The 12,598-nt window shown below is 35.5% G+C and overlaps 1 protein-coding gene across 2 annotated transcripts in view; it reads left to right on the top strand.

Annotated features, from left to right (window-relative positions):
- The window catches only part of RAB27B (RAB27B, member RAS oncogene family), a 2,233,495-nt gene that overhangs the window by 829,267 nt on the left and 1,391,630 nt on the right, over positions 1 to 12,598 (top strand). For both annotated transcript variants that reach the window (XM_044075084.1, XM_044075069.1), the window contains one exon: positions 11,357 to 11,427. The gene's annotated coding sequence lies outside the window, so the exon portion shown is untranslated. The remainder of the gene's footprint in view (positions 1 to 11,356; positions 11,428 to 12,598) is intronic.

Below are 12,598 nucleotides of genomic sequence, written 5' to 3'. Positions count from 1 at the left end.
AGTAAAGGGTCATTGCCTCACAAATGCATTATTTTGAATTAAATACTCTCCTCCCTATTTGCGACAATTCCTCCAAACTTTTTTAAGTTTTTTTCTCATCCATTCTACATTTTCCTTTAAATTAGCTATGCTGCAGAAAAGCAAATAGGTAAATATTTCCATGAAAGCCATCTGCCATGTCACTTACAGCTACATTAAAGACAACTGGCCCTGTTATTGACTACTTAGGCATTGTACACTTCGCCATCTTTTCATTTGACTTCATTAATCTGAATTATGCAGATCTCCACCCTAACAGCAAATCTTACCTTTTAATTTATTCACTAACATGGTGTATCATACCACAACAGTTGATAACTTCCTAAAGAACAATACTACAATGTCCCCAATCCATTTTAATGCACTATCTTCACTGCCTTCCCATGTGAGTGTAAGTTCCATGGGTGTTTTGCTGCACAGACTTCCAGAGTTTATACAATTATTTATTTTATTAGCATCCCTGTGATACTCCCTGCAGCTGCTGTCAAAATGAAAGTTAATAGATTACAGTGTCTGCCTTTCTTCCACTCTTATGAAGGAGAAACAAATTTGCATTGTTGTAGTTTCCAAGAAGCGTTACCCATGAGTATTAGTTGCATTGTTGCAGTTTCCAAGAAGCGTTACCCATGAGTATTAGTTGCATTGTTGCAGTTTCCAAGAAGCGTTACCCATGAGTATTAGTTGCATTGTTGCAGTTTCCAAGAAGCGTTACCCATGAGTATTAGTTGCATTGTTGCAGTTTCCAAGAAGCGTTACCCATGAGTATTAGTTGCATTGTTGCAGTTTCCAAGAAGCGTTACCCATGAGTATTAGTTGCATTGTTGCAGTTTCCAAGAAGCGTTACCCATGAGTATTAGTTGCATTGTTGCAGTTTCCAAGAAGCGTTACCCATGAGTATTAGTTGCATTGTTGCAGTTTCCAAGAAGCGTTACCCATAAGTATTAGTTGCATTGTTGCAGTTTCCAAGAAGCGTTACCCATGAGTATTAGTTGCATTGTTGCAGTTTCCAAGAAGCGTTACCCATGAGTATTAGTTGCATTGTTGCAGTTTCCAAGAAGCGTTACCCATGAGTATTAGTTGCATTGTTGCAGTTTCCAAGAAGCGTTACCCATGAGTATTAGTTGCATTGTTGCAGTTTCCAAGAAGCGTTACCCATGAGTATTAGTAGTACCATTTCTGCACAGGTTTTGAAGGATTATGTGATGTGTGCCTTAAGGCTTCATTGTTTCACACAAATTTTGTTTTGAGAACTCCTTCAGGAACTCATCTTGCTTTGATTGGAATCAATACCTTTATCTTAGGATTTTTCTCAGTTATGATTCTACTTCTTTTTGAGTATTCAACAGAAAGTTTCAATTGGTAGCCTTGTTTATCAGTATCCTGCACCGTGTGTGTCTATATTTTGTCATAAAATATATCTAATTATAAAATCTACACACATAGGATAAGCAGGATTTTGGACAATAACATCATGACTTCACTGAGGTAAGTAGGCATTTTGTTTAAAAGGAAAATATGTTTATTGTCTTTGCTTCAGTTGTGAGATCAGTTTGCATGTTGTGAGGTGTACAAGGAATATTTTTTATACTGCAGCTCTTTTTTACTGTTTTCAAATGGTCCTCTATTTTTAGATGATTTGTTTACTTTTTTGAAGTTGATGTAGCTTCAGGGGATTTGGTTGTATTTCTTTATATTTATTTTGTTTTTTTCAGTGGAACTATTTTTTTAATTGGGCTATCTCTTCTTATTATATTTTTATTTTTGTGATGACTGTTTTTTTCTGACATGCATGTCTTTTATTTTTAATGGACAATTTTGATTGTGTTTATATACTGTATGTTACAATTTCACTACAGTGCTTTAGTGAAGGTCTTGTTACAGTTTTTATTTTGCTTCTGGGGAGTACTGCAGTGTTTATTTCTGAGTGATTTATTTGTTTACATTTTATTGTTTTCCGCTTTTATTGTGGTCACTTTTGTGTTTAATATTTAGTGGTTTTCAAATGATGGTGTTTGTGGAGTGTATGATTCTTATTAATTGTTTGTGTTTTGAAATATAAATAGCAACACAGGATGATGACTATGCTTATGTGTTAGCAATATATATTTTCATTTGGATAATAATATTTAAATCATATCTGAAAGTACCGTACTTCAAAGGGAAGACAAATTTAGAAAAAGCTTTCATTCTTACCTCTTCTTTTCTGCTAAAATTTCATCCTTGTACTTCTTACAATTAGATTTACTTATGTGATAATACACTGTACTGTTTTTCTTTATTAAGCATCCTCGTTGCTATCAGATATAATGTGATTTTGTGTGTGTGTGTGTGTGTGTGTGTGTGTGTGTGTGTGTGTGTGTGTGTGTGCATGCGTGCATGTGTGTGCATCAAAAAATATACATCAATTTCTAATCCAAGGAAACATCTAAAATAAATGTTTTTTTACAAATAGGTAATACCCCCTGTATACCACACATGGATTTCTGCACCCCCACGTCTCTATAACTTTAAATATGATAACTCTGAAATTGTATAACAATGCAGGAAAGAGGAAATTGACCTTAGTGCACTGTTCTGAGATAAAAGTAACCTGAAGCACCCAAACAACACAACTTAATCACTTCTGCTAACATCCCTTCAACTGCCAAACTGCATAACAGTTCATCTGCAATATATTTAGATGTCAAGTTAAAGAAAACACTTAATCACCTCATTGAAATGGTAACTTGACAGAGTGTGCCAGTTACCAATTGATTTGACTGCAATGTATTGGCAAGCTAGGGTTAATCAATATCTAAATGCATGTATATATAAGTGTGCATGAGCTTGCATGTGTGTGTGTGTGTGTGTGTATATATATATATATATATATATGTGTGTGTGTGTGTGTGTGTGTGTGTGCTTGTGTGCTTGTTTTACACACATGTTAGTGTGTGTATGTACATGTATGTATATATACATCAGAAGGGTGATGAGCATCACTTATATGTAACATTTTTCTTGGTGTCATCTTGTGCACTGTATCTGGGAAACATTCATTTTACTACTTTTTATGAAACGGGTTTTATAGTTTGGCATTCTTGCACTATATATTTCAGTACTGCACACAGCATTGCACATATTTGACACTGCAATCATGAATGATGACAAGCAGGCATTCTCTGCATTTCCGAGTTTGCTGTACATTTTGTGGGAATTCTAGAGTTTTGTTGTTTATGACTTCAGGTATTACATTGATAATTATTTATTTACTCTTTGTGATGCTGAATCACTAGTTATTAGCTTGCTGTTCACTTTGCAGCATATGATGTCTGCAATGCTGTCTGACAGGCTTGAATGACACCCACTTATATAACAGCTGTCTGTGCTTGGTATTTAATTATAGAGAACTAAAACATTATTTCCTGAATCCCAACTATAGTATTCCTTGCAATGTGCTAATAAGCATTTTAATTGGTCTATATCCATTAGTTGTAAATAGACAAATATATCTGGATTTTTAAAATACTTATTTAGACATGCCCAAGTGAGTTCTCATTAAAATATCTTCCAGAAATTGTCACATTTCACAACTGTTTACTCACTATATATGAGAACACTGTGCTCCTGGTCTTAACAGTGACTTTGTCTGATCCTCTGTGTCTCTTTGTCATATAATACATGTACGGGTTGTTTCTACTCAAATAAAGGCATCTTCAGTTTTATTATAATGCCTGTAATCAAGCATTGTAAAAAAAAAAACAAACTTAAAAATGGAAAAGGTGAAGAACAATTAAAAAGAATATAAAAATAAAGTATAGCTATAAGGATATTACTGCAATAAATAAAAGGAATTGCTATGATATGAGGTTAAAAATTAATACAGGTTAACTATAGGCTGAAAAAGATTAAAAAAAGAAATAAAGCATTAGTGTGAATAGAAGTTAAAACAAGATTAACAAGACAGGACATAATAATTGAAGAGCAGTACCGATAGATTAATACGTTACTGTTTATTATAGCAAGTTAAATAAGTGTATCATTAAGGAGTGCTTAAAACTGGCACGTGCTGGGAATTGCCTTAGCCAGCCAGATAGCATGTTCCCAATTTAAGGAGCTTGACACACAAAGTTCACAATTTAGACCATTTGCAATTTAAAAAATGAATATACATTTTAATCTGTTTTTCATTGCTGACATCTGTCTCAAAGAAACAATTCTTACATCAGTTCATAAGATTTCTGCTTATGCTTCAGTCATCACTAGTGCTGTTATGTTATAATATTTTATTTATTTACATTTTGTTGACCAAATTGGTCTACTAGTCTGTGCCTCCTTTAAAAGGGGACTTGCAAACATACAAAAAAAGGAACATACATATTTATAGTTAACAGTAAACAATTGGAGACCATGAGAGGTACAACAATGACTATGCAAGTGTATGGCAGAGAAAAAAGAGCTAGAGGAGTAGAGAAGGCAAGGGGCATGCAAGGATGAAGGTGTGGGGGATTGTGGGGGGGACTTAGTTCACAAAAATCATCAGCTTTGGAGGGATAATAGAGAGAAAGCAAAGTTGGTGAAGCTGAAAGACATGAGGCAAGCTGAAAAATGCAGGCTGGAAAACACTTATGTGATATTAGGGTTGACAATTTGCTAGACGAGAGATACACTGTATGCCATCTATGTTTTGTATAACTTTATTTCTGAGCACATTAGGTTATAAATGAAATAGACACTGAGCTGGCGTAATGGCAGAATCATATGTAAAACCAGAGCTAAATAACAGAAAATCAAAGGTAATATTTTAAGAGTTAACAGGATAGATCATTTGACACTTCAAGTGTACAAGGTAAATTTTGTTTCAGTAAGCAGTATATACACAACCCCCTCAGCCCCACCTCCCCCCCACACACACTTGTGTGCCGTGTGTGCCTGTTAGATATATATATATATATATATATATATATATATATATATATATATATATATATGAATGCCATCAGTTATATCGGCAAATGCTTTCACCAATTGCTGATTTTATAAGTTTAATTGGGGTGAATTGTATAAATTATGCTATAGTCGAACTTCAGGAAGTCAGCTGTAGTACAATTCAAGACTTTAACCTTTTTCTTAATTGTGCAGCCCAGGAGTTAGTTTATTTAAGTTCCGAGGATGTGAGAAGACAAAACCTATGGGGCTTTCAAAGCAGATTGATTCTGCATTTCATCAACAACTGTTCTGTTAACCACAGTTGATCAACAAAACAAATGATCAATATGCTTATGTGAGATCATCGATATAGAAGGGAAGGGACTATGTCCTTCTCCCACTGTTGTGTAAATTCAAAGTTGTTATATAAAATGAACAGAGGGTGTGGGGACACAATCCATTACATGGGGGTGGGGTGAACAGCCACTGCCTCCTGCAAAGAGCACTGTCTTATATTGCTTTGCATACTCTAAGACTGTGTAATGGAGCACGTGTGTTTCAACATCAGCAGTTTTGTTTTGAAGTAGTTTTGTCTGTAATCGGTGTAGAGATGTTTTGCAGCATGAGGTTGGTAAGGCTTATTGTTGTGTAGTTTCAAGATCAGAGCTAGGCCACCCTTGTGATGGAAGATGACCACTGCTTTCCTCCACTCCTCTAACATCTAAGGAGTTGAGAGGCTAAGCTTAAACTGGTTCAGGAATGGATCTGAGACACAGTTCTTCATATTAATAAGGACGCATACTGGCACTTTGTCAGGACCCATAGAGTTAATAACCTAGGTGTTGGACTATGCATTTAGATTCTGTTGTTAGGAGACCTTTAGGAGTACAGATGTAATATCATGTGGGGCTTGAAGTTTGTGAGCTAAAGTTGTCTGCAGGTATGTTCATTATGGGCTATGGGACTGAGTGGGTATTGTCACTTTTGTGCAAAGCTAGGTATTGTTCCTGAAGTTCATTAGATAATTGTAGAATGCCTTATGGCTGTCCTTGACACAGGAGGTGAGTTGCTAGATTTGACTTTCAACCAAGTTCTTTGCTTAAGCTCTATAGTTCATTTATGGAGTGCAGAGTTTTCAGTTTATTTCTTAGAATTATAAACTTTTTTATTTATTTTAAATTATATTTTCATTAGGGTTTCACCATAAGGGATTGTTATTGAACTTTATGTTGTATGTGTGCCAGATTAGAACTAATGTTTCCCTTTTTAATTTCTCCAAATCTTTTGGGTTTCTAATACCATGATGGGAATTGACCCCATTTGCAAAGTCAAAGTATGATTAAAGTTCATGAAATTAGCATTATTTCAATCTTTGATGTCAGCCAGAAGTACTTTTCACAGCACCCGCAATGTGCTTAGTAATGATTCCTTCTGCAATTCGTAAGGAGTTACATAGATTGGTAACATATCTAAATATGACTGTAGATTCTCCTTGATAAGACCCATTGCTCCTCCTACTATTGGAACTGTCTGCATTCTTCCACATTGCTCTTGTTTCTGCCTGCAAATCCTGATATTTTATGATTTTGTGTCTGTCTGTACGCAAGACACTGTAGTCAATGGGTGTGGTGATTTCAATGATAACTGCTTTCTCAATGCAGTTGTTTAGATGAGGTTACGGATTATTACAAATGCAGCAGTACTGGCATTTGGAACAGCTAGAGAAAGGGATGCTGTTGAATCACCTTAAGTCATCATCCATCTGTCATCTGAAAAATCTCTAAAGACAGGTTGATTTATGGGTAATTTGATTTGGGCCCTCATGGAGAATACTACTAAATGGCAGTCATAATTAAATATGGAATAATAGCGCTAGCTTGATTTGTGAGAAAAGGTAGTGAGTCTTTAGATAGTTTGTATTTTGGGGGATTAATTCATTTTACTTGGTCTGAGTGCTGTGTACCAAGTAAAGAGATTTACTTTTGGCTGACGTTTATTCACGAGATCGAGCTCTGCAAATGGCCTACTTTTATTCGTGTAAGTTATTTATTTTGAAGCGGATGCAATTCATTTTTAGTTTTCTTTTGCAGTAGTTGTTTGATAGATTTATTGTACTGGAAATTGCAGTGTAATGGAGGTTTAATTAGTACAGCACAACTGCATAAAATTACAACCTACAGTATGTCTGAGTACTGTATCAATAATAATGAACAATGACCATTATGTTTCTATATAATTTGACTACTGATTTCTTGCTCTCAATGTTTATGTTTATGTATATACTATATAAAACTGCCATTACCCATGCTTAAGTATTTAGTATCTATGTTAAATATCATTTCAATGATCAATTGTTTTGTATTGAATTGTATTTTACTGGAATTTTTCTCCCCGGGTTTTCAACAAAAGTGGTTCCTGAGACCATTCAGACTTTCTCACTAGCAAAACCAGTAAATAAATGAATATGACTAAGTAGTTTTGTGTGTAATGTCTTTGTTTATTCATTTATTGCATGCTCTTTATTTTTGATTGTGTGCTTCAAAGTGTTGGTGGTGTGAATATTGTATGCCTTAGTTGTGTGTGTTATCAACATTTGTAAGCACTGATGGATGTTTTCTGTATTTATTAGTGTTGTCTACACAGTGATTGTAAGCACTTTTCTTGGCATGGAATCCAGTTTATTGGAAGTGGATTTTATGAAGTGTTCATCACTGCATACTAATCATCAACCCTCCTCTCAGGCCATATGATTGAGGGCAAGAAGTTGGCTGAGAGGAGCCATCATTTAGACAGACTTCAGAGTAGTGTGAATCTTTTGCTTTTAGGACTTTGTCCACGCATACACTCTGTACTGCCTGAGAAGGTAAGACATGCAATGGTCCATGCTGGATGGTCCCTCTCTTCCACATGGGATATATGCCTGAAACAGTGCCCCCCCAACCTATCTATCACCCTCAAAGCATGGTGGGTAATTTCCCTGGGGTTTACTAGAGAAACTATGGTATGCTCATATTCTACCATGACATGCCTAGCTCCTGTCCTCCAAAAAGAGAGTGAGGCCCAGGCCATATCCCTTCAATCTACCCCTACCTGTGTATCTTTTTCATTGCTGTAGATGCTAGATGACCCCTTGTTACTTGATTCACAGTCAGCGCTCCAGTCAAATGAGCCATAATTCAGGCTGTTTTTTTTAAATATGCAAAGCTGTTGATTTTGGTATCTCACAGCACTTCTGGCAGTTATGTTTAGTAATACAGATTTCATCCACACAGGCATTAATTGCCACCAGGTAACAGAATATAATGCAAACAAATGGCAGGTTGTACTTGTGCATTAGCTTTTTTTTCCTGGTATGCAGTCCAGATGATATCACAGCATGTAATATTTGAAATGATGAGACAAGTAATAGGTTACAGACATAATCAGAATTAATATTAAATAAACCAATTGAGAAGAATAGAGCAACTGAAACTGCTTAGTCACAATTACTGAATAAACTAATGCAAGTTGAATAGCTTGTGAGACAGAAAAGCTGAAAATGAGAAGAAATGTATTAAAATAAATTGGACTGTTGTATCGTAGCTTAAGCAGGAAAAGAAAGAAGGAACATTATACATAAAAAATCTCTTGTAGCATGTGTGACTTTAGATGCCATGTAATTAATCATTTATATAAAAGAGTTTTCAGCTTCTTCTTCTTTCAGAAAAAAACAGTTGTAAAATCTGCATGTTCCTTACACTGATTCCACTGAGTAAAAACAGTGAACTCTAACCTCGGTGACATCAGTGTAAAAGAATGTCTTTTGCATCCATAGACTTTGATAGGCTCTCCACATCTCACATACTCAAAGGTGCCACATTAAAGTCTATGGATGCACTGCTTGTTAATCTAAGGTGACATCAACATAGACTTAAGTAAATTTATTTGGACCATGGTTTAAAAAATGGCCCAAAACATAAGAATGGACACACTGGAAAATACATCACAGCATTTGAGTGATGCAATGCTGTGATGCATGTACAGATGTCAACAAGTCAGTTTAATTCTATTGGACTATGACTTAATTGTGAACTACACACCAGGAAAATGCATATAGCTGATATGCTAATTAATTTTTATTTGCAACAGTTGCAAAATGATTTGCTCAGTAAGGGTCTGTACAAAAACGCAATGATTCCACAGGTGATTGACAGGAAAACAAGAGAAGAGTATGAATTATTGTATTACACGTTGGCAGCAATTAAAGTGCCATGCATGTCTTAATGAATTGTTTATGTTGAGTGGCTTAGTATGTCAAACAGTTTTGCCATGTGGATGATTTGTAATGCTATCTCACAGTCAGTGCAACTTAGACAAAAGGAGAAAGATGAGTTTCTTTTTCTCTGAATCGTTGTGACCTCATAGATAATATGTTTAGGGAATGACGTTACATAGAAGTCCCATATCTGGGATACAGGGGAGCATAGCCTTTCATACAAAAAATTATGACTGAGTAGCCTTCTATGATGTTGTTTATGAAAACTATTTTTTTTGCCATTGTGTCAAGATTTATATGTTTTAATTATTACACAGTGAATTTCGACTAATTAATATATTTTTACAGATCACAGAAAATGCTTAAAGAATGTCAGCAGGTTTGTAAGAATGACCTAGAGGTGAGAACGCTTTTGAAAAATGGCAATGAAAGACTGTCCAAAACAATAGTCTGTTGAGAGAAAAGAAATTCAAATATACTTGGCTAATGAGCTGCATTCAGGATTCAGTGTTTGTCATATAAACTAGGGGTGCCCAGTCGGCTAGAGTAAAAGTGCTGATAAGAATGTACGAGTCCCACTTGAGAGTATGTATAGCAAAGAAAAGGCACACAGTGTGATATATTTGTCTAGAATATCAGTACCAATTGAGCAAAAGCTTCAAGACTGCAGTGTGTTATAATTATAATAAAAATCATTCAATAGAAGAAATGATTCTTCATTTCTTGAAGACAGTGATTTTAAAACAGAATTGTTTTTGTTTTATGTCTTTTTTTACATGGTATGTGTAGATCATCATTCAAAGTTTTATTTGGTCAAGAAGTTACCTGACACAGAAGATAATTGTAATATGAATGCACTTAAAGCTTTCTTCATGATAATGTTTTTGAAGCAGTGATGTATTATGTAAATATGAAAGTCAAGTCATTTGCTGTCCAGTTGTTTATCTGGTCTTAGTAAGCTTTCTCAGCATAATTGAAAACTTAAGGCAGTGATAAAGAGGATGCATAGAGTTCTAGCTCTACTGAGGTATATACCTAAACATCGGTCCTGTATCTGTAAGGTTAATGTCAGTGAGAGAGTGGCAATGTAGAATTTATACCTAAAATAAGTATACATTGCTAGAGTTATATGATATATAGTGAATTGTGCTTGGTCATATGGGTACTCATCCCTAGCGTAAATATATAAATACAGGCAGCAGTACAAAACAACGTTAAATACACTCACAGACACCTCTGCTGCCTCTATGATTATCATAGACCAAAATATTGCTAAGGGACTTTGTCTGCCTAGACAATTTGTTGAAATGCAGCACATGCATTCAGCACTGTTGTACGCTGCTGACAAACAACAAAGTGCATAGATGCACAGCGTGAGAATACCAAACTTGTGTTTTTTATTTATGACACATTGCAGGCTAGGTGAGGATGTACAGAATAACATTGCCATTACAGAGTATTATATTATAAACACAGAACATAGGTCATCATCAAATGTGAAAACCTTGCTCTAATAGAGTTACTTACTTTGCTGAAGCATATGGCACAAAATAGCAGTATACACAACTCAGCTTTATGTGTAAGAGAATAGATGTATATAGCAATTGTCATGTCTGGATTAGCAGGGTGAATGTGTGTGTGTGTGTGGGGGTGTATGTGCATGTGAGAACACATACCACAGACAGAAGTCTTTGTGCAAGCTTCCTTTAGGGACTTTGTGCTGCAACACACCAGGGCTACCCATCAGGTGATGTAAATATTGGCTCCAGGTGATTTGGCTACATTGACTAATACTGATATTACACCCCAACCCCAATGTAAAAATGTGAAAGGGAGGGTTGATGATGATGATGATGATTATATCCAAAGTACAACTTTTGCAAATTAACCTCTTTTTCGTGCACTTGATATTGAAATTTAAGTGGCAAGTCAAGCACTGTATTGCAGTGCATGTCAAATTATTTTGTAGACAATTTGCATATGTATTGCTTGCAATGACTCTATATCTCAATGAAGGTAACTAATACATGACTGGAAAAAAATGTTATCTGCCAAACTAAAATGTCACTCATACTTTCCTGTTTACTCAATGATATAATCTGTTGTTACACAGAGATTTCACTGATACATTGTATTTCACTTCCTGCTTTTCAGATGAGCAGAGATATACACCATAAGTACTGACACATGCAGGAAGAAGACATAAGGATTGCATTGTCAGTGTGGTGAGTAATCTTACATTTGTAGTGCAACATGTATTTTGAAAATCCTGGCTGTTGATGCTGTTACTGTAAAGGATATTGTAATTACATGAGACAAACTTGACCTGAGTGATATCTCAGATGTAGTGTGCTGCTAGACACCTGATGTGGAAAAATAAAGAAAGTTTTATTTGACTTTTCCTTGTGGTGACTCCTGTTTGGATCTACTATTGGCATGTAGTGTGCTGTGTTAGATATATGCAGACTGTGGCCCATATTTGTATAAAGCAGATATTACATTCTTCACATCCCACAGTACTGATGTGGGCATGTGTGTCCCATATCATTTAGCAGGGTTGTTTATGTGTTAATTTATAGAATATTGGGACATACCTTCTGTGGTTTGCAGCAGCCATTCTGACTGTGCACCTGATATATTGGTAATGGGATATGGTCTGCGTTCCCTTATATTGTGCATACTTTTTCTTTTCTTTCTTTTTTTTTCTTTTTTGTTTCTTCACAGTTGGATTAGTAGGCATATCTACAAATTCACTGATTACTATTTTAATGATTTGCATTATCACTACACCCATAATAGTACTGTCGACATACTCATGCTACTGTTTATTTTTAACAATTTACTATACAGAGTTTGCTTTGTTGTGCTCCTTTGCAGGACTATGCCATGCAAAGTGTAGGTTATATAGTATGCTTCTATTTGTACTATGTGATGGGCTTTGTTTGATAAACAACAGTGCTTACCAAATAACTCTGTGTATATATATAACTGGCCTTTGAGTTATCATATAATGTATTGCTATAGACCTATATAAACAATGGAGAACCCTACTGGTGCCTAGTCGACCAATACTCAGAACATCTTCACTGAAAGGTCATTGGTACCTTGCAAGGGGAAACCAGACTCAGAGAAGAGGGGAAAAAAGTGAGTGTTGTGCTTTTATGACATTCTCTGTCTCTTCTCCAAGTTTGTATCTCAGAGTTTTCATGTTTGAGTGTGTGTGTGTGTGTGTGTGTGTGTGTGTGTGTGTGTGTGTGTGTGTGTGTGTGTGTGTGTGTGTGTGTGTGTGTGTGTGTGTGTGTGTGCATGATCATGACCTCTTTAACAATTTCAAACTTATGCATGCTACGTCTGTTCAAAATAAATCCTTTGCCAGCAAATATTATATTACAGTGT

Source organism: Protopterus annectens, chromosome 1.part1, assembly GCF_019279795.1.
Source record: "Protopterus annectens isolate FY-2018-M chromosome 1.part1, PAN1.0, whole genome shotgun sequence".
Classification (NCBI taxonomy): domain Eukaryota; kingdom Metazoa; phylum Chordata; order Ceratodontiformes; family Protopteridae; genus Protopterus; species Protopterus annectens.
Note: the sequence above shows the minus strand (reverse complement) of the source record. Positions and strands in the feature narration are given on the sequence as shown.